Consider the following 19,646-nt stretch of genomic DNA (forward strand, 5'->3'; position numbering starts at 1 on the left):
AACTGGAAATATTCTTAATTCTTAATAATTAATTCAAAATTTATATCGATTTTCTTAGTGTGGTTAACATAACAGAGCTGCCAGGCTTATTTAAATCAATAATTATTCAAGTTTATTGATTTGATAATCAATTGCAAGTGTCGATGTTTCTTTAAAACCATGTTAGAGTGAAGCAATTTACTAAAATTTGGCTTTTCAACACGGCAATCTGCCTGATAAATGGATATTGGACTGGAAATATTCTTCATTCTTCAGAATTAATTCAAAATTTATCTCGATTTTCTTAGTGTAGTTAACATAAAAGTGTTACCAGTTTAATTAAATCTTTAATCACTTAGTTTAATTTTTTTTCGTTATCAAAATAATAGTGTCGTTCTTACTTTTAAGCCGTAATTGACCGAGGCGACTAACTAAAAATGTTAATTTCCTCTATGAATTCCGTAAGTTTTTTTTTGCTTTTGGAAATCCGCCAAAATCTGTCTTCTTGGTCATATCAACTGGTTATAAAACTGAAAAAGTTAAGATAATTATGGAGTGTGACTAATATAACATAGCTGCCAGGCTTATTTATTTCAATAATTATTTAAGTTTATTGTTTTGTTAATCAATTGCTAGTGTCGATTTTACTTCAAAACCCTGTTTGACTAACGCAATTTACAAAAATTTCTCATTTCAACACGGCAATCTGCCAGATAAATGGATATTGGACTGGAAATATTCTTCATTCTTAAGAATTAATTCAAAATTTATCTCGATTTTCTTAGTGTGGTTAACATAACAGAGCTGCCAGGTTTATTTATATAGATAATTATTCAAGTTTAATTATTTGTTAATCAATTGCTTAATTCGATTTAACTTCAAAACCCTGTTTGAGTGAAGAAATTTACCAAAATTTGGCATTTCAACACGGCTATCTGCCGGATAAATGGATTTTGGAACTGGAAATATTCTTCGTTCTTAAGAATTAATTCAAAATTTATATCGATTTTCTTAGTGTGGTTAACAAAACAAAGCTGCCAGGCTTATTTATATCCATAATTATTCAAGTTTATTGTTTGGTTAATCAATTGCTAGTGTCGATTTTTATTCAAAACCCTGTTTGACAGAAGCAATTTATCAAAATTTGGCATTTCAACACTTCAATCTGCCAGATAAATGGATTTTGGAACTGGAAATATTCTTCATTCTTTAGAATTAATTCAAAACTTATATCGATTTTCTTAGTGTGGTTAACAAAACAAAGCTGCCAGGCTTATTTATATCCATAATGATTCAAGTTTATTGTTTTGTTAATCAATTGCTAGTGTCGATTTTTATTCAAAACCCTGTTTGAGTGAAGAAATTTACCAAAATTTGGCATTTCAATACGGCTATCTGCCGGATAAATGGATTTTGAAACTGGAAATATTCTTCGTTCTTAAGAATTAATTCAAAATTTATATCGATTTTCTTAGTGTGGTTAACATAACAGAGCTGCCAGGCTTATTTAAATCAATAATTATTCAAGTTTATTGATTTGATAATCAATTGCAAGTGTCGATGTTTCTTTAAAACCATGTTAGAGTGAAGCAATTTACTAAAATTTGGCTTTTCAACACGGCAATCTGCCTGATAAATGGATATTGGACTGGAAATATTCTTCATTCTTCAGAATTAATTCAAAATTTATCTCGATTTTCTTAGTGTAGTTAACATAAAAGTGTTGCCAGTTTAATTAAATCTTTAATCACTTAGTTTAATTTTTTTTCGTTATCAAAATATTAGTGTCGTTCTTACTTTTAAGCCGTAATTGACCGAGGCGACTAACTAAAAATGTTAATTTCCTCTATGAATTCCGTAAGTTTTTTTTTGCTTTTGGAAATCCGCCAAAATCTGTCTTCTTAGTCATATCAACTGGTTATAAAACTGAAAAAGTTAAGATAATTATGGAGTGTGACTAATATAACATAGCTGCCAGGCTTATTTATTTCAATAATTATTTAAGTTTATTGTTTTGTTAATCAATTGCTAGTGTCGATTTTACTTCAAAACCCTGTTTGACTAACGCAATTTATCAAAATTTGGCTTTTCAACACGGCAATCTGACAGATAAAAGGATTTTGGTACTGGAAATATTCTTCATTCTTAAGAATTAATTCAAAATTTATATCGATTTTCTTAGTGTGGTTAACATAACAGAGCTGCCAGGTTTATTTATATAGATAATTATTCAAGTTTATTTATTTGTTAATCAATTGCTTAATTCGATTTAACTTCAAAACCCTGTTTGAGTGAAGAAATTTACCAAAATTTGGCATTTCAACACGGCCATCTGCCGGATAAATGGATTTTGGAACTGGAAATATTCTTCGTTCTTAAGAAATAATTCAAAATTTATATCGATTTTCTTAGTGTGGTTAACAAAACAAAGCTGCCAGGCTTATTTATATCCATAATTATTCAAGTTTATTGTTTTGTTAATCAATTGCTAGTGTCAATGTTTCTTCAAAAGACTGTTTGAGTGAAGCAATTTACAAAAATTTCTCATTTCAACACGGCAATCTGCCAGATAAATGGATATTGGACTGGAAATATTCTTCATTCTTAAGAATTAATTCAAAATTTATCTCGATTTTCTTAGTGTGGTTAACATAACAGAGCTGCCAGGTTTATTTATATAGATAATTATTCAAGTTTAATTATTTGTTAATCAATTGCTTAATTCGATTTAACTTCAAAACCCTGTTTGAGTGAAGAAATTTACCAAAATTTGGCATTTCAACACGGCTATCTGCCGGATAAATGGATTTTGGAACTGGAAATATTCTTCGTTCTTAAGAATTAATTCAAAATTTATATCGATTTTCTTAGTGTGGTTAACAAAACAAAGCTGCCAGGCTTATTTATATCCATAATTATTCAAGTTTATTGTTTGGTTAATCAATTGCTAGTGTCGATTTTTATTCAAAACCCTGTTTGACAGAAGCAATTTATCAAAATTTGGCATTTCAACACTTCAATCTGCCAGATAAATGGATTTTGGAACTGGAAATATTCTTCATTCTTTAGAATTAATTCAAAACTTATATCGATTTTCTTAGTGTGGTTAACAAAACAAAGCTGCCAGGCTTATTTATATCCATAATGATTCAAGTTTATTGTTTTGTTAATCAATTGCTAGTGTCGATTTTTATTCAAAACCCTGTTTGAGTGAAGAAATTTACCAAAATTTGGCATTTCAATACGGCTATCTGCCGGATAAATGGATTTTGGAACTGGAAATATTCTTCGTTCTTAAGAATTAATTCAAAATTTATATCGATTTTCTTAGTGTGGTTAACATAACAGAGCTGCCAGGCTTATTCAGATAGATATTTATTCAAGTTTATTGATTTGTTAATCAATTGCTAGTGTCGATTTTACTTCAAAACCCTGTTTGACTAACGCAATTTATAAAAATTTCGCATTTCAACACGGCAATCTGACAGATAAATGGATTTTGGAACTGGAAATATTCTTCATTCTTAAGAATTAATTCAAAATTTATATCGATTTTCTTAGTGTGGTTAACAAAACAGAGCTGCCAGGCTTATTTATATTAATAATTATTCAAGTTTATTGATTTGATAATCAATTGCTAGTGTCAATGTTTCTTCAAAAGCCTGTTTGAGTGAAGCAATTTACAAAAATTTCTCATTTCAACACGGCAATCTGCCAGATAAATGGATATTGCACTGGAAATATTCTTCATTCTTAAGAATTAATTCAAAACTTATATCGATTTTCTTAGTGTGGTTAACAAAACAAAGCTGCCAGGCTTATTTATATCCATAATTATTCAAGTTCATTGTTTGGTTAATCAATTGCTAGTGTCGATTTTTATTCAAAACCCTGTTTGACAGAAGCAATTTATCAAAATTTGGCATTTCAACACTTCAATCTGCCAGATAAATGGATTTTGGAACTGGAAATATTCTTCATTCTTAAGAATTAATTCAAAACTTATATCGATTTTCTTAGTGTGGTTAACAAAACAAAGCTGCCAGGCTTATTTATATCCATAATTATTCCAGTTTATTGTTTTGTTAATCAATTGCTAGTGTCGATTTTTATTCAAACACGTGTTTGACAGAAGCAATTTATCAAAATTTGGCATTTCAACACTTCAATCTGCCAGATAAATGGATTTTGGAACTGGAAATATTCTTCATTCTTAATAATAATTCAAAATTTATATCGATTTTCTTAGTGTGGTTAACATAACAGAGCTGCCAGGCTTATTCAGATAGATATTTATTCAAGTTTATTGATTTGTTAATCAATTGCTAGTGTCGATTTTACTTCAAAACCCTGTTTGACTAACGCAATTTATAAAAATTTCGCATTTCAACACGGCAATCTGACAGATAAATGGATTTTGGAACTGGAAATATTCTTCATTCTTAAGTATTAATTCAAAATTTATATCGATTTTCTTAGTGTGTTTAACAAAACAAAGCTGCCAGGCTTATTTATATCCATAATTATTCAAGTTTATTGTTTAGTTAATCAATTGCTATTGTCGATTTTTATTCAAAACCCTGTTTGACAGAAGCAATTTATCAAAATTTGGCATTTCAACACTTCAATCTGCCAGATAAATGGATTTTGGAACTGGAAATATTCTTCATTCTTAAGAATTAATTCAAAATTTATATCGATTTTCTTCGTGTGGTTAACATAACAGAGCTGCCAGGCTTATTCAGATAGATATTTATTCAAGTTTATTGTTTTGTTAATCAATTGCTCGTGTCGATTTTTATTCAAAACCCTGTTTGACAGAAGCAATTTATCAAAATTTGGCATTTCAACACTTCAATCTGCCAGATAAATGGATTTTGGAACTGGAAATATTCTTCATTCTTAAGAATTAATTCAAAATTTATATCGATTTTCTTCGTGTGGTTAACATAACAGAGCTGCCAGGTTTATTTATATAGATAATTATTCAAGTTTATTTATTTGTTAATCAATTGCTTAATTCAATTTAACTTCAAAACCCTGTTTGAGTGAAGAAATTTACCAAAATTTGGCATTTCAACACGGCAATCTGCCGGATAAATGGATTTTGGAACTGGAAATATTCTTCGTTCTTAAGAATTAATTCGAAATTTATATCGATTTTCTTAGTGTGGTTAACAAAACAAAGCTGCCAGGCTTATTTATATCCATAATTATTCAAGTTTATTGTTTTGTTAATCAATTGCTAGTGTCGATTTTTATTCAAAACCCTGTTTGACAGAAGCAATTTATCTAAATTTGGCATTTCAACACTTCAATCTGCCAGATAAACGGATTTTGGAACTGGAAATATTCTTCATTCTTAAGAATTAATTCAAAATTTATATCGATTTTCTTAGTGTGGTTAACGAAACAAAGCTGCCAGGCTTATTTATATCCATAATTGTTCAAGTTTATTGTTTTGTTAATCAATTGCTAGTGTCGATTTTTATTTCAAAACCCTGTTTGACAGAAGCAATTTATCAAAATTTGGCATTTCAACACTACAATCTGCCAGATAAATGGATTTTGGAACTGGAAATATTCTTCATTCTTAAGAATTAATTCAAAATTTATATCGATTTTCTTAGTGTGGTTAACAAAACAGAGCTGCCAGGCTTATTTATATCAAAAAATATTCAAGTTTATTGATTTGATAATCAATTGCTAGTGTCAATGTTTCTTCAAAAGCCTGTTTGAGTGAAGCAATTTACAAAAATTTCTCATTTCAACACGGCAATCTGCCAGATAAATGGATATTGCACTGGAAATATTCTTCATTCTTAAGAATTAATTCAAAATTTATCTCGATTTTCTTAGTGTGGTTAACATAACAGAGCTGCCAGGTTTATTTATATCAATAATTATTTAAGTTTATTGTTTTGTTTATCAATTGCTAGTGTCGATTTTACTTCAAATCCCTGTTTGACTAACGCAATTTATCAAAATTTGGCATTTCAACACGGCAATCTGCCAGATAAATGGATTTTGGAACTGGAAATATTCTTAATTCTTAATAATTAATTCAAAATTTATATCGATTTTCTTAGTGTGGTTAACATAACAGAGCTGCCAGGCTTTTTTAAATCAATAATTATTCAAGTTTATTGATTTGATAATCAATTGCAAGTGTCGATTTTTATTTCAAAACCCTGTTTGACAGAAGCAATTTATCAAAATTTGGCATTTCAACACTACAATCTGCCAGATAAATGGATTTTGGAACTGGAAATATTCTTCATTCTTAAGAATTAATTCAAAATTTATATCGATTTTCTTAGTGTGGTTAACAAAACAGAGCTGCCAGGCTTATTTATATCAAAAAATATTCAAGTTTATTGATTTGATAATCAATTGCTAGTGTCAATGTTTCTTCAAAAGCCTGTTTGAGTGAAGCAATTTACAAAAATTTCTCATTTCAACACGGCAATCTGCCAGATAAATGGATATTGCACTGGAAATATTCTTCATTCTTAAGAATTAATTCAAAATTTATCTCGATTTTCTTAGTGTGGTTAACATAACAGAGCTGCCAGGTTTATTTATATCAATAATTATTTAAGTTTATTGTTTTGTTTATCAATTGCTAGTGTCGATTTTACTTCAAATCCCTGTTTGACTAACGCAATTTATCAAAATTTGGCATTTCAACACGGCAATCTGCCAGATAAATGGATTTTGGAACTGGAAATATTCTTAATTCTTAATAATTAATTCAAAATTTATATCGATTTTCTTAGTGTGGTTAACATAACAGAGCTGCCAGGCTTTTTTAAATCAATAATTATTCAAGTTTATTGATTTGATAATCAATTGCAAGTGTCGATGTTTCTTTAAAACCATGTTAGAGTGAAGCAATTTACTAAAATTTGGCTTTTCAACACGGCAATCTGCCTGATAAATGGATATTGGACTGGAAATATTCTTCATTCTTCAGAATTAATTCAAAATTTATCTCGATTTTCTTAGTGTAGTTAACATAAAAGTGTTGCCAGTTTAATTAAATCTTTAATCACTTAGTTTAATTTTTTTTCGTTATCAAAATATTAGTGTCGTTCTTACTTTTAAGCCGTAATTGACCGAGGCGACTAACTAAAAATGTTAATTTCCTCAATGAATTCCGTAAGTTTTTTTTTGCTTTTGGAAATCCGCCAAAATCTGTCTTCTTAGTCATATCAACTAGTTATAAAACTGAAAAAGTTAAGATAATTATGGAGTGTGACTAATATAACATAGCTGCCAGGCTTATTTATTTCAATAATTATTTAAGTTTATTGTTTTGTTAATCAATTGCTAGTGTCGATTTTACTTCAAAACCCTGTTTGACTAACGCAATTTATCAAAATTTGGCTTTTCAACACGGCAATCTGACAGATAAATGGATTTTGGTACTGGAAATATTCTTCATTCTTAAGAATTAATTCAAAATTTATATCGATTTTCTTAGTGTGGTTAACATAACAGAGCTGCCAGGTTTATTTATATCAATAATTATTTAAGTTTATTGTTTTGTTTATCAATTGCTAGTGTCGATTTTACTTCAAATCCCTGTTTGACTAACGCAATTTATCAAAATTTGGCATTTCAACACGGCAATCTGCCAGATAAATGGATTTTGGAACTGGAAATATTCTTAATTCTTAAGAATTAATTCAAAATTTATCTCGATTTTCTTAGTGTGGTTAACATAACAGAGCTGCCAGGTTTATTTATATAGATAATTATTCAAGTTTAATTATTTGTTAATCAATTGCTTAATTCGATTTAACTTCAAAACCCTGTTTGAGTGAAGAAATTTACCAAAATTTGGCATTTCAACACGGCTATCTGCCGGATAAATGGTTTTTGGAACTGGAAATATTCTTCGTTCTTAAGAATTAATTCAAAATTTATATCGATTTTCTTAGTGTGGTTAACAAAACAAAGCTGCCAGGCTTATTTATATCCATAATTATTCAAGTTTATTGTTTTGTTTATCAATTGCTAGTGTCGATTTTACTTCAAATCCCTGTTTGACTAACGCAATTTATCAAAATTTGGCATTTCAACACGGCAATCTGCCAGATAAATGGATTTTGGAACTGGAAATATTCTTAATTCTTAATAATTAATTCAAAATTTATCTCGATTTTCTTAGTGTGGTTAACAAAACAAAGCTGCCAGGCTTATTTATATCCATAATTATTCAAGTTTATTGTTTGGTTAATCAATTGCTAGTGTCGATTTTTATTCAAAACCCTGTTTGACAGAAGCAATTTATCAAAATTTGGCATTTCAACACGGCAATCTGCCAGATAAATGGATATTGCACTGGAAATATTCTTCATTCTTAAGAATTAATTCAAAATTTATATCGATTTTCTAAGTGTGGTTAACATAACAGAGCTGCCAGGCTTATTCAGATAGATATTTATTCAAGTTTATTGATTTGTTAATCAATTGCTAGTGTCGATTTTACTTCAAAACCCTGTTTGACTAACGCAATTTATAAAAATTTCGCATTTCAACACGGCAATCTGCGAGATAAATGGATTTTGGAACTGGAAATATTCTTCATTCTTAAGAATTAATTCAAAATTTATATCGATTTTCTTAGTGTGGTTAACATAACAGAGCTGCCAGGCTGATTTAAATCAATAATTATTCAAGTTTATTGATTTGATAATCAATTGCAAGTGTCGATGTTTCTTTAAAACCATGTTAGAGTGAAGCAATTTACTAAAATTTGGCTTTTCAACACGGCAATCTGCCTGATAAATGGATATTGGACTGGAAATATTCTTCATTCTTCAGAATTAATTCAAAATTTATCTCGATTTTCTTAGTGTGGTTAACATAACAGAGCTTCCAGGTTTATTTATATCAATAATTATTTAAGTTTATTGTTTTGTTTATCAATTGCTAGTGTCGATTTGACTTCAAATCCCTGTTTGACTAACGCAATTTATCAAAATTTGGCATTTCAACACGGCAATCTGCCAGATAAATGGATTTTGGAACTGTAAATATTCTTAATTCTTAAGAATTAATTCAAAATTTATCTCGATTTTCTTAGTGTGGTTAACATAACAGAGCTGCCAGGTTTATTTATATCAATAATTATTTAAGTTTATTGATTTGATAATCAATTGCTTGTGTCGATTTAACTTTAAAACCCTGTTTGAGTGAAGAAATTAACCAAAATTTGGATTTTCAACACGGCAATCTGCGAGATAAATGGATTTTGGAACTGGAAATATTCTTCATTCTTAAGAATTAATTCAAAATTTATATCGATTTTCTTAGTGTGGTTTACATAACAGAGCTGCCAGGCTTATTTAAATCAATAATTATTCAAGTTTATTGATTTGATAATCAATTGCAAGTGTCGATTTTTCTTTAAAACCATGTTAGAGTGAAGCAATTTACTAAAATTTGGCTTTTCAACACGGCAATCTGCCTGATAAATGGATATTGGACTGGAAATATTCTTCATTCTTCAGAATTAATTCAAAATTTATCTCGATTTTCTTAGTGTAGTTAACATAAAAGTGTTGCCAGTTTAATTAAATCTTTAATCACTTAGTTTAATTTTTTTTCGTTATCAAAATATTAGTGTCGTTCTTACTTTTAAGCCGTAATTGACCGAGGCGACTAACTAAAAATGTTAATTTCCTCAATAAATTCCGTAAGTTTTTTTTTGCTTTTGGAAATCCGCCAAAATCTGTCTTCTTAGTCATATCAACTAGTTATAAAACTGAAAAAGTTAAGATAATTATGGAGTGTGACTAATATAACATAGCTGCCAGGCTTATTTATTTCAATAATTATTTAAGTTTATTGTTTTGTTAATCAATTGCTAGTGTCGATTTTACTTCAAAACCCTGTTTGACTAACGCAATTTATCAAAATTTGGCTTTTCAACACGGCAATCTGACAGATAAATGGATTTTGGTACTGGAAATATTCTTCATTCTTAAGAATTAATTCAAAATTTATATCGATTTTCTTAGTGTGGTTAACATAACAGAGCTGCCAGGTTTATTTATATCAATAATTATTTAAGTTTATTGTTTTGTTTATCAATTGCTAGTGTCGATTTTACTTCAAATCCCTGTTTGACTAACGCAATTTATCAAAATTTGGCATTTCAACACGGCAATCTGCCAGATAAATGGATTTTGGAACTGGAAATATTCTTAATTCTTAAGAATTAATTCAAAATTTATCTCGATTTTCTTAGTGTGGTTAACATAACAGAGCTGCCAGGTTTATTTATATAGATAATTATTCAAGTTTAATTATTTGTTAATCAATTGCTTAATTCGATTTAACTTCAAAACCCTGTTTGAGTGAAGAAATTTACCAAAATTTGGCATTTCAACACGGCTATCTGCCGGATAAATGGATTTTGGAACTGGAAATATTCTTCGTTCTTAAGAATTAATTCAAAATTTATATCGATTTTCTTAGTGTGGTTAACAAAACAAAGCTGCCAGGCTTATTTATATCCATAATTATTTAAGTTTATTGTTTTGTTTATCAATTGCTAGTGTCGATTTTACTTCAAATCCCTGTTTGACTAACGCAATTTATCAAAATTTGGCATTTCAACACGGCAATCTGCCAGATAAATGGATTTTGGAACTGGAAATATTCTTAATTCTTAAGAATTAATTCAAAATTTATCTCGATTTTCTTAGTGTGGTTAACATAACAGAGCTGCCAGGTTTATTTATATAGATAATTATTCAAGTTTAATTATTTGTTAATCAATTGCTTAATTCGATTTAACTTCAAAACCCTGTTTGAGTGAAGAAATTTACCAAAATTTGGCATTTCAACACGGCTATCTGCCGGATAAATGGATTTTGGAACTGGAAATATTCTTCGTTCTTAAGAATTAATTCAAAATTTATATCGATTTTCTTAGTGTGGTTAACAAAACAAAGCTGCCAGGCTTATTTATATCCATAATTATTCAAGTTTATTGTTTGGTTAATCAATTGCTAGTGTCGATTTTTATTCAAAACCCTGTTTGACAGAAGCAATTTATCAAAATTTGGCATTTCAACACTTCAATCTGCCAGATAAATGGATTTTGGAACTGGAAATATTCTTCATTCTTTAGAATTAATTCAAAACTTATATCGATTTTCTTAGTGTGGTTAACAAAACAAAGCTGCCAGGCTTATTTATATCCATAATGATTCAAGTTTATTGTTTTGTTAATCAATTGCTAGTGTCGATTTTTATTCAAAACCCTGTTTGACAGAAGCATTTTATCAAAATTTCGCATTTCAACACGGCAATCTGCCAGATAAATGGATATTGCACTGGAAATATTCTTCATTCTTAAGAATTAATTCAAAATTTATATCGATTTTCTTAGTGTGGTTAACATAACAGAGCTGCCAGGCTTATTCAGATAGATATTTATTCAAGTTTATTGATTTGTTAATCAATTGCTAGTGTCGATTTTACTTCAAAACCCTGTTTGACTAACGCAATTTATAAAAATTTCGCATTTCAACACGGCAATCTGCGAGATAAATGGATTTTGGAACTGGAAATATTCTTCATTCTTAAGAATTAATTCAAAATTTATATCGATTTTCTTAGTGTGGTTAACATAACAGAGCTGCCAGGCTGATTTAAATCAATAATTATTCAAGTTTATTGATTTGATAATCAATTGCAAGTGTCGATGTTTCTTTAAAACCATGTTAGAGTGAAGCAATTTACTAAAATTTGGCTTTTCAACACGGCAATCTGCCAGATAAATGGATATTGGACTGGAAATATTCTTCATTCTTCAGAATTAATTCAAAATTTATCTCGATTTTCTTAGTGTGGTTAACATAACAGAGCTGCCAGGTTTATTTATATCAATAATTATTTAAGTTTATTGTTTTGTTTATCAATTGCTAGTGTCGATTTGACTTCAAATCCCTGTTTGACTAACGCAATTTATCAAAATTTGGCATTTCAACACGGCAATCTTCCAGATAAATGGATTTTGGAACTGGAAATATTCTTAATTCTTAAGAATTAATTCAAAATTTATCTCGATTTTCTTAGTGTGGTTAACATAACAGAGCTGCCAGGTTTATTTATAACAATAATTATTTAAGTTTATTGATTTGTTAATCAATTGCTTGTGTCGATTTAACTTTAAAACCCTGTTTGAGTGAAGAAATTTACCAAAATTTGGATTTTCAACACGGCAATCTGCGAGATAAATGGATTTTGGAACTGGAAATATTCTTCATTCTTAAGAATTAATTCAAAATTTATATCGATTTTCTTAGTGTGGTTAACATAACAGAGCTGCCAGGCTTATTTAAATCAATAATTATTCAAGTTTATTGATTTGATAATCAATTGCAAGTGTCGATGTTTCTTTAAAACCATGTTAGAGTGAAGCAATTTACTAAAATTTGGCTTTTCAACACGGCAATCTGCCTGATAAATGGATATTGGACTGGAAATATTCTTCATTCTTCAGAATTAATTCAAAATTTATCTCGATTTTCTTAGTGTAGTTAACATAAAAGTGTTGCCAGTTTAATTAAATCTTTAATCACTTAGTTTAATTTTTTTCATTATCAAAATATTAGTGTCGTTCTTACTTTTAAGCCGTAATTGACCGAGGCGACTAACTAAAAATGTTAATTTCCTCTATGAATTCCGTAAATTTTTTTTGCTTTTGGAAATCCGCCAAAATCTGTCTTCTTAGTCATATCAACTGGTTATAAAACTGAAAAAGTTAAGATAATTATGGAGTGTGACTAATATAACATAGCTGCCAGGCTTATTTATTTCAATAATTATTTAAGTTTATTGTTTTGTTAATCAATTGCTAGTGTCGATTTTACTTCAAAACCCTGTTTGACTAACGCAATTTATCAAAATTTGGCATTTCAACACTTCAATCTGCCAGATAAATGGATTTTGGAACTGGAAATATTCTTCATTCTTAAGAATTAATTCAAAACTTATATCGATTTTCTTAGTGTGGTTAACAAAACAAAGCTGCCAGGCTTATTTATATCCATAATGATTCAAGTTTATTGTTTTGTTAATCAATTGCTAGTGTCGATTTTTATTCAAAACCCTGTTTGACAGAAGCAATTTATCAAAATTTGGCATTTCAAAACTTCAATCTGCCAGATAAATGGATTTTGGAACTGGAAATATTCTTCATTCTTAAGAATTAATTCAAAATTTATATCGATTTTCTTAGTGTGGTTAACATAACAGAGCTGCCAGGCTTATTCAGATAGATATTTATTCAAGTTTATTGATTTGTTAATCAATTGCTAGTGTCGATTTTACTTCAAAACCCTGTTTGACTAACGCAATTTATAAAAATTTCGCATTTCAACACGGCAATCTGACAGATAAATGGATTTTGGAACTGGAAATATTCTTCATTCTTAAGAATTAATTCAAAATTTATATCGATTTTCTTAGTGTGGTTAACAAAACAGAGCTGCCAGGCTTATTTATATCAATAATTATTCAAGTTTATTGATTTGATAATCAATTGCTAGTGTCAATGTTTCTTCAAAAGCCTGTTTGAGTGAAGCAATTTACAAAAATTTCTCATTTCAACACGGCAATCTGCCAGATAAATGGATATTGCACTGGAAATATTCTTCATTCTTAAGAATTTATTCAAAATTTATCTCGATTTTCTTAGTGTGGTTAACATAAGAGAGCTGCCAGGTTTATTTATATCAATTATTATTTAAGTTTATTGATTTGTTAATCAATTGCTAGTGTCGATTTTTATTCAAAACCCTGTTTGACAGAAGCAATTTATCAAAATTTGGCATTTCAACACGGCAATCTGCCAGATAAATGGATTTTGGAACTATAAATATTCTTCATTATTAAGAATTAATTCAAAATTTATATCGATTTTCTTAGTGTGGTTAACATAACAGAGCTGCCAGGCTTATTCAGTTAGATATTTATTCAAGTTTATTGATTTGATAATACATTGCTAGTGTCAATGTTTCTTTAAAAGACTGTTTGAGTGAAGCAATTTACAAAAATTTGGCATTTCAACACGGCAATCTGCCAGATAAATGGATATTGGACTGGAAATATTCTTCATTCTTAAGAATTAATTCAAAATTTATCTCGATTTTCTTAGTGTGGTTAACATAACAGAGCTGCCAGGTTTATTTATATAGATAATTATTCAAGTTTATTTATTTGTTAATCAATTGCTAGTGTCAATGTCTCTTCAAAAGCCTGTTTGAGGGAAGCAATTAACCAAAATTTGGCATTTCAACACGGCAATCTGCCAGATAAATGGATATTGGACTGGAAATATTCTTTATTCTTAAGAATTAATTCAAAATTTATCTCGATTTTCTTAGTGTGGTTAACATAACAGAGCTGCCAGGCTTATTCAGATAGATATTTATTAAAGTTTATTGATTTGTTAATCAATTGCTAGTGTCGATTTTACTTCAAAACCCTGTTTGACTAACGCAATTTATAAAAATTTCGCATTTCAACACGGCAATCTGACAGATAAATGGATTTTGGAACTGGAAATATTCTTCATTCTTAAGAATTAATTCAAAATTTATATCGATTTTCTTAGTGTGGTTAACAAAACAAAGCGGCCAGGCTTATTTATATCCATAATAATTCAAGTTTATTGTTTTGTTAATCAATTGCTAGTGTCGATTTTTATTTAAAACCCTGTTTGACAGAAGCAATTTATCAAAATTTGGCATTTCAACACTTCAATCTGCCAGATAAATGGATTTTGGAACTGGAAATATTCTTCATTCTTAAGAATTAATTCAAAATTTATATCGATTTTCTTAGTGTGGTTAACAAAACAAAGCTGCCAGGCTTATTTATATCCATAATGATTCAAGTTTATTGTTTTGTTAATCAATTGCTAGTGTCGATTTTTATTCAAAACCCTGTTTGACAGAAGCAATTTATCAAAATTTGGCATTTCAACACTTCAATCTGCCAGATAAATGGATTTTGGAACTGGAAATATTCTTCATTCTTAAGAATTAATTCAAAATTTATATCGATTTTCTTAGTGTGGTTAACATAACAGAGCTGCCAGGCTTATTCAGATAGATATTTATTCAAGTTTATTGATTTGTTAATCAATTGCTAGTGTCGATTTTACTTCAAAACCCTGTTTGACTAACGCAATTTATAAAAATTTCGCATTTCAACACGGCAATCTGACAGATAAATGGATTTTGGAACTGGAAATATTCTTCATTCTTAAGAATTACTTCAAAATTTATATCGATTTTCTTAGTGTGGTTAACAAAACAGAGCTGCCAGGCTTATTTATATCAATAATTATTCAAGTTTATTGATTTGATAATCAATTGCTAGTGTCAATGTTTCTTCAAAAGCCTGTTTGAGTGAAGCAATTTACAAAAATTTCTCATTTCAACACGGCAATCTGCCAGATAAATGGGTATTGGACTGGAAATATTCTTTATTCTTAAGAATTAATTCAAAATTTATCTCGGTTTTCTTAGTGTGGTTAACATAACAGAGCTGCCAGGCTTATTCAGATAGATATTTATTAAAGTTTATTGATTTGTTAATCAATTGCTAGTGTCGATTTTACTTCAAAACCCTGTTTGACTAACGCAATTTATAAAAATTTCGCATTTCAAGACGGCAATCTGACAGATAAATGGATTTTGGAACTGGAAATATTCTTCATTCCTAAGAATTAATTCAAAATTTATATCGATTTTCTTAGTGTGGTTAACAAAACAAAGCTGCCAGGCTTATTTATATCCATAATTATTCAAGTTTATTGTTTTGTTAATCAATTGCTAGTGTCGATTTTTATTTAAAACCCTGTTTGACAGAAGCAATTTATCAAAATTTGGCATTTCAACACTTCAATCTGCCAGATAAATGGATTTTGGAACTGGAAATATTCTTCATTCTTGAGAATTAATTCAAAATTTATATCGATTTTCTTAGTGTGGTTAACAAAACAAAGCTGCCAGGCTTATTTATATCCATAATTATTCAAGTTAATTGTTTTGTTAATCAATTGCTAGTGTCGATTTTTATTCAAAACCCTGTTTGACAGAAGCAATTTATCAAAATTTGGCATTTCAACACTTCAATCTGCCAGATAAATGGATTTTGGAACTGGAAATATTCTTCATTCTTAAGAATTAATTCAAAATTTATATCGATTTTCTTAGTGTGGTTAACATAACAGAGCTGCCAGGCTTATTCAGATAGATATTTATTAAAGTTTATTGATTTGTTAATCAATTGCTAGTGTCGATTTTACTTCAAAACCCTGTTTGACTAACGCAATTTATAAAAATTTCGCATTTCAACACGGCAATCTGACAGATAAATGGATTTTGGAACTGGAAATATTCTTCATTCCTAAGAATTAATTCAAAATTTATATCGATTTTCTTAGTGTGGTTAACAAAACAAAGCTGCCAGGCTTATTTATATCCATAATTATTCAAGTTAATTGTTTTGTTAATCAATTGCTAGTGTCGATTTTTATTCAAAACCCTGTTTGACAGAAGCAATTTATCAAAATTTGGCATTTCAACACTTCAATCTGCCAGATAAATGGATTTTGGAACTGGAAATATTCTTCATTCTTAAGAATTTATTCAAAATTTATCTCGATTTTCTTAGTGTGGTTAACATAAGAGAGCTGCCAGGTTTATTTATATCAATTATTATTTAAGTTTATTGATTTGTTAATCAATTGCAAGTGTCGATTTTTATTCAAAACCCTGTTTGACAGAAGCAATTTATCAAAATTTGGCATTTCAACACTTCAATCTGCCAGATAAATGGATTTTGGAACTGGAAATATTCTTCATTATTAAGAATTAATTCAAAATTTATATCGATTTTCTTAGTGTGGTTAACATAACAGAGCTGCCAGGCTTATTCAGTTAGATATTTATTCAAGTTTATTGATTTGATAATACATTGCTAGTGTCAATGTTTCTTTAAAAGACTGTTTGAGTGAAGCAATTTACAAAAATTTGGCATTTCAACACGGCAATCTGCCAGATAAATGGATATTGGACTGGAAATATTCTTCATTCTTAAGAATTAATTCAAAATTTATCTCGATTTTCTTAGTGTGGTTAACATAACAGAGCTGCCAGGTTTATTTATATAGATAATTATTCAAGTTTATTTATTTGTTAATCAATTGCTAGTGTCAATGTCTCTTCAAAAGCCTGTTTGAGTGAAGCAATTTACCAAAATTTGGCATTTCAACACGGCAATCTGCCAGATAAATGGATATTGGACTGGAAATATTCTTTATTCTTAAGAATTAATTCAAAATTTATCTCGATTTTCTTAGTGTGGTTAACATAACAGAGCTGCCAGGCTTATTCAGATAGATATTTATTAAAGTTTATTGATTTGTTAATCAATTGCTAGTGTCGATTTTACTTCAAAACCCTGTTTGACTAACGCAATTTATAAAAATTTCGCATTTCAACACGGCAATCTGACAGATAAATGGATTTTGGAACTGGAAATATTCTTCATTCTTAAGAATTAATTCAAAATTTATATCGATTTTCTTAGTGTGGTTAACAAAACAAAGCTGCCAGGCTTATTTATATCCATAATAATTCAAGTTTATTGTTTTGTTAATCAATTGCTAGTGTCGATTTTTATTTAAAACCCTGTTTGACAGAAGCAATTTATCAAAATTTGGCATTTCAACACTTCAATCTGCCAGATAAATGGATTTTGGAACTAGAAATATTCTTCATTCTTTAGAATTAATTCAAAATTTATATCGATTTTCTTAGTGTGGTTAACAAAACAAAGCTGCCAGGCTTATTTATATCCATAATGATTCAAGTTTATTGCTTTGTTAATCAATTGCTAGTGTCGATTTTACTTCAAAACCCTGTTTGACTAACGCAATTTATAAAAAAAATTTCATTTCAACACGGCAATCTGACAGATAAATGGATTTTGGAACTGGAAATATTCTTCATTCTTAAGAATTAATTCAAAATTTATATCGATTTTCTTAGTGTGGTTAACAAAACAGAGCTGCCAGGCTTATTTATATCAATAATTATTCAAGTTTATTGATTTGATAATCAATTGCTAGTGTCAATGTTTCTTCAAAAGCCTGTTTGAGTGAAGCAATTTACAAAAATTTCTCATTTCAACACGGCAATCTGCCAGATAAATGGATATTGCACTGGAAATATTCTTCATTCTTAAGAATTTATTCAAAATTTATCTCGATTTTCTTAGTGTGGTTAACATAAGAGAGCTGCCAGGTTTATTTATATCAATAATTATTTAAGTTTATTGATTTGTTAATCAATTGCTAGTGTCGATTTTTATTCAAAACCCTGTTTGACAGAAGCAATTTATCAAAATTTGGCATTTCAACACTTCAATCTGCCAGATAAATGGATTTTGGAACTGGAAATATTCTTCATTATTAAGAATTAATTCAAAATTTATATCGATTTTCTTAGTGTGGTTAACATAACAGAGCTGCCAGGCTTATTCAGTTAGATATTTATTCAAGTTTATTGATTTGATAATACATTGCTAGTGTCAATGTTTCTTTAAAAGACTGTTTGAGTGAAGCAATTTACAAAAATTTGGCATTTCAACACGGCAATCTGCCAGATAAATGGATATTGGACTGGAAATATTTTTCATTCTTAAGAATTAATTCAAAATTTATCTCGATTTTCTTAGTGTGGTTAACATAACAGAGCTGCCAGGTTTATTTATATAGATAATTATTCAAGTTTATTTATTTGTTAATCAATTGCTAGTGTCAATGTCTCTTCAAAAGCCTGTTTGAGTGAAGCAATTTACCAAAATTTGGCATTTCAACACGGCAATCTGCCAGATAAATGGATATTGGACTGGAAATATTCTTTATTCTTAAGAATTAATTCAAAATTTATCTCGATTTTCTTAGTGTGGTTAACATAACAGAGCTGCCAGGCTTATTCAGATAGATATTTATTTAAGTTTATTGATTTGTTAATCAATTGCTAGTGTCGATTTTACTTCAAAACCCTGTTTGACTAACGCAATTTATAAAAATTTCGCATTTCAACACGGCAATCTGACAGATAAATGGATTTTGGAACTGGAAATATTCTTCATTCTTAAGAATTAATTCAAAATTTATATCGATTTTCTTAGTGTGGTTAACAAAACAAAGATGCCAGGCTTATATATATCCATAATAATTCAAGTTTATTGTTGTGTTAATCAAGTGCTAGTGTCGATTTTTATTTAAAACCCTGTTTGACAGAAGCAATTTATCAAAATTTGGCATTTCAACACTTCAATCTGCCAGATAAATGGATTTTGGAACTGGAAATATTCTTCATTCTTAAGAATTAATTCAAAATTTATATCGATTTTCTTAGTGTGGTTAACAAAACAAAGCTGCCAGGCTTATTTATATCCATAATGATTCAAGTTTATTGTTTTGTTAATCAATTGCTAGTGTCGATTTTTATTCAAAACCCTGTTTGACAGAAGCAATTTATCAAAATTTGGCATTTCAACACTTCAATCTGCCAGATAAATGGATTTTGGAACTGGAAATATTCTTCATTCTTAAGAAT

The sequence above is a fragment of the Leiobunum rupestre genome, chromosome 8 (genome assembly GCF_980474605.1).
Source record: "Leiobunum rupestre chromosome 8, qqLeiRupe1.1.hap1, whole genome shotgun sequence".
Taxonomy (NCBI): Eukaryota; Metazoa; Arthropoda; class Arachnida; order Opiliones; family Sclerosomatidae; genus Leiobunum; species Leiobunum rupestre.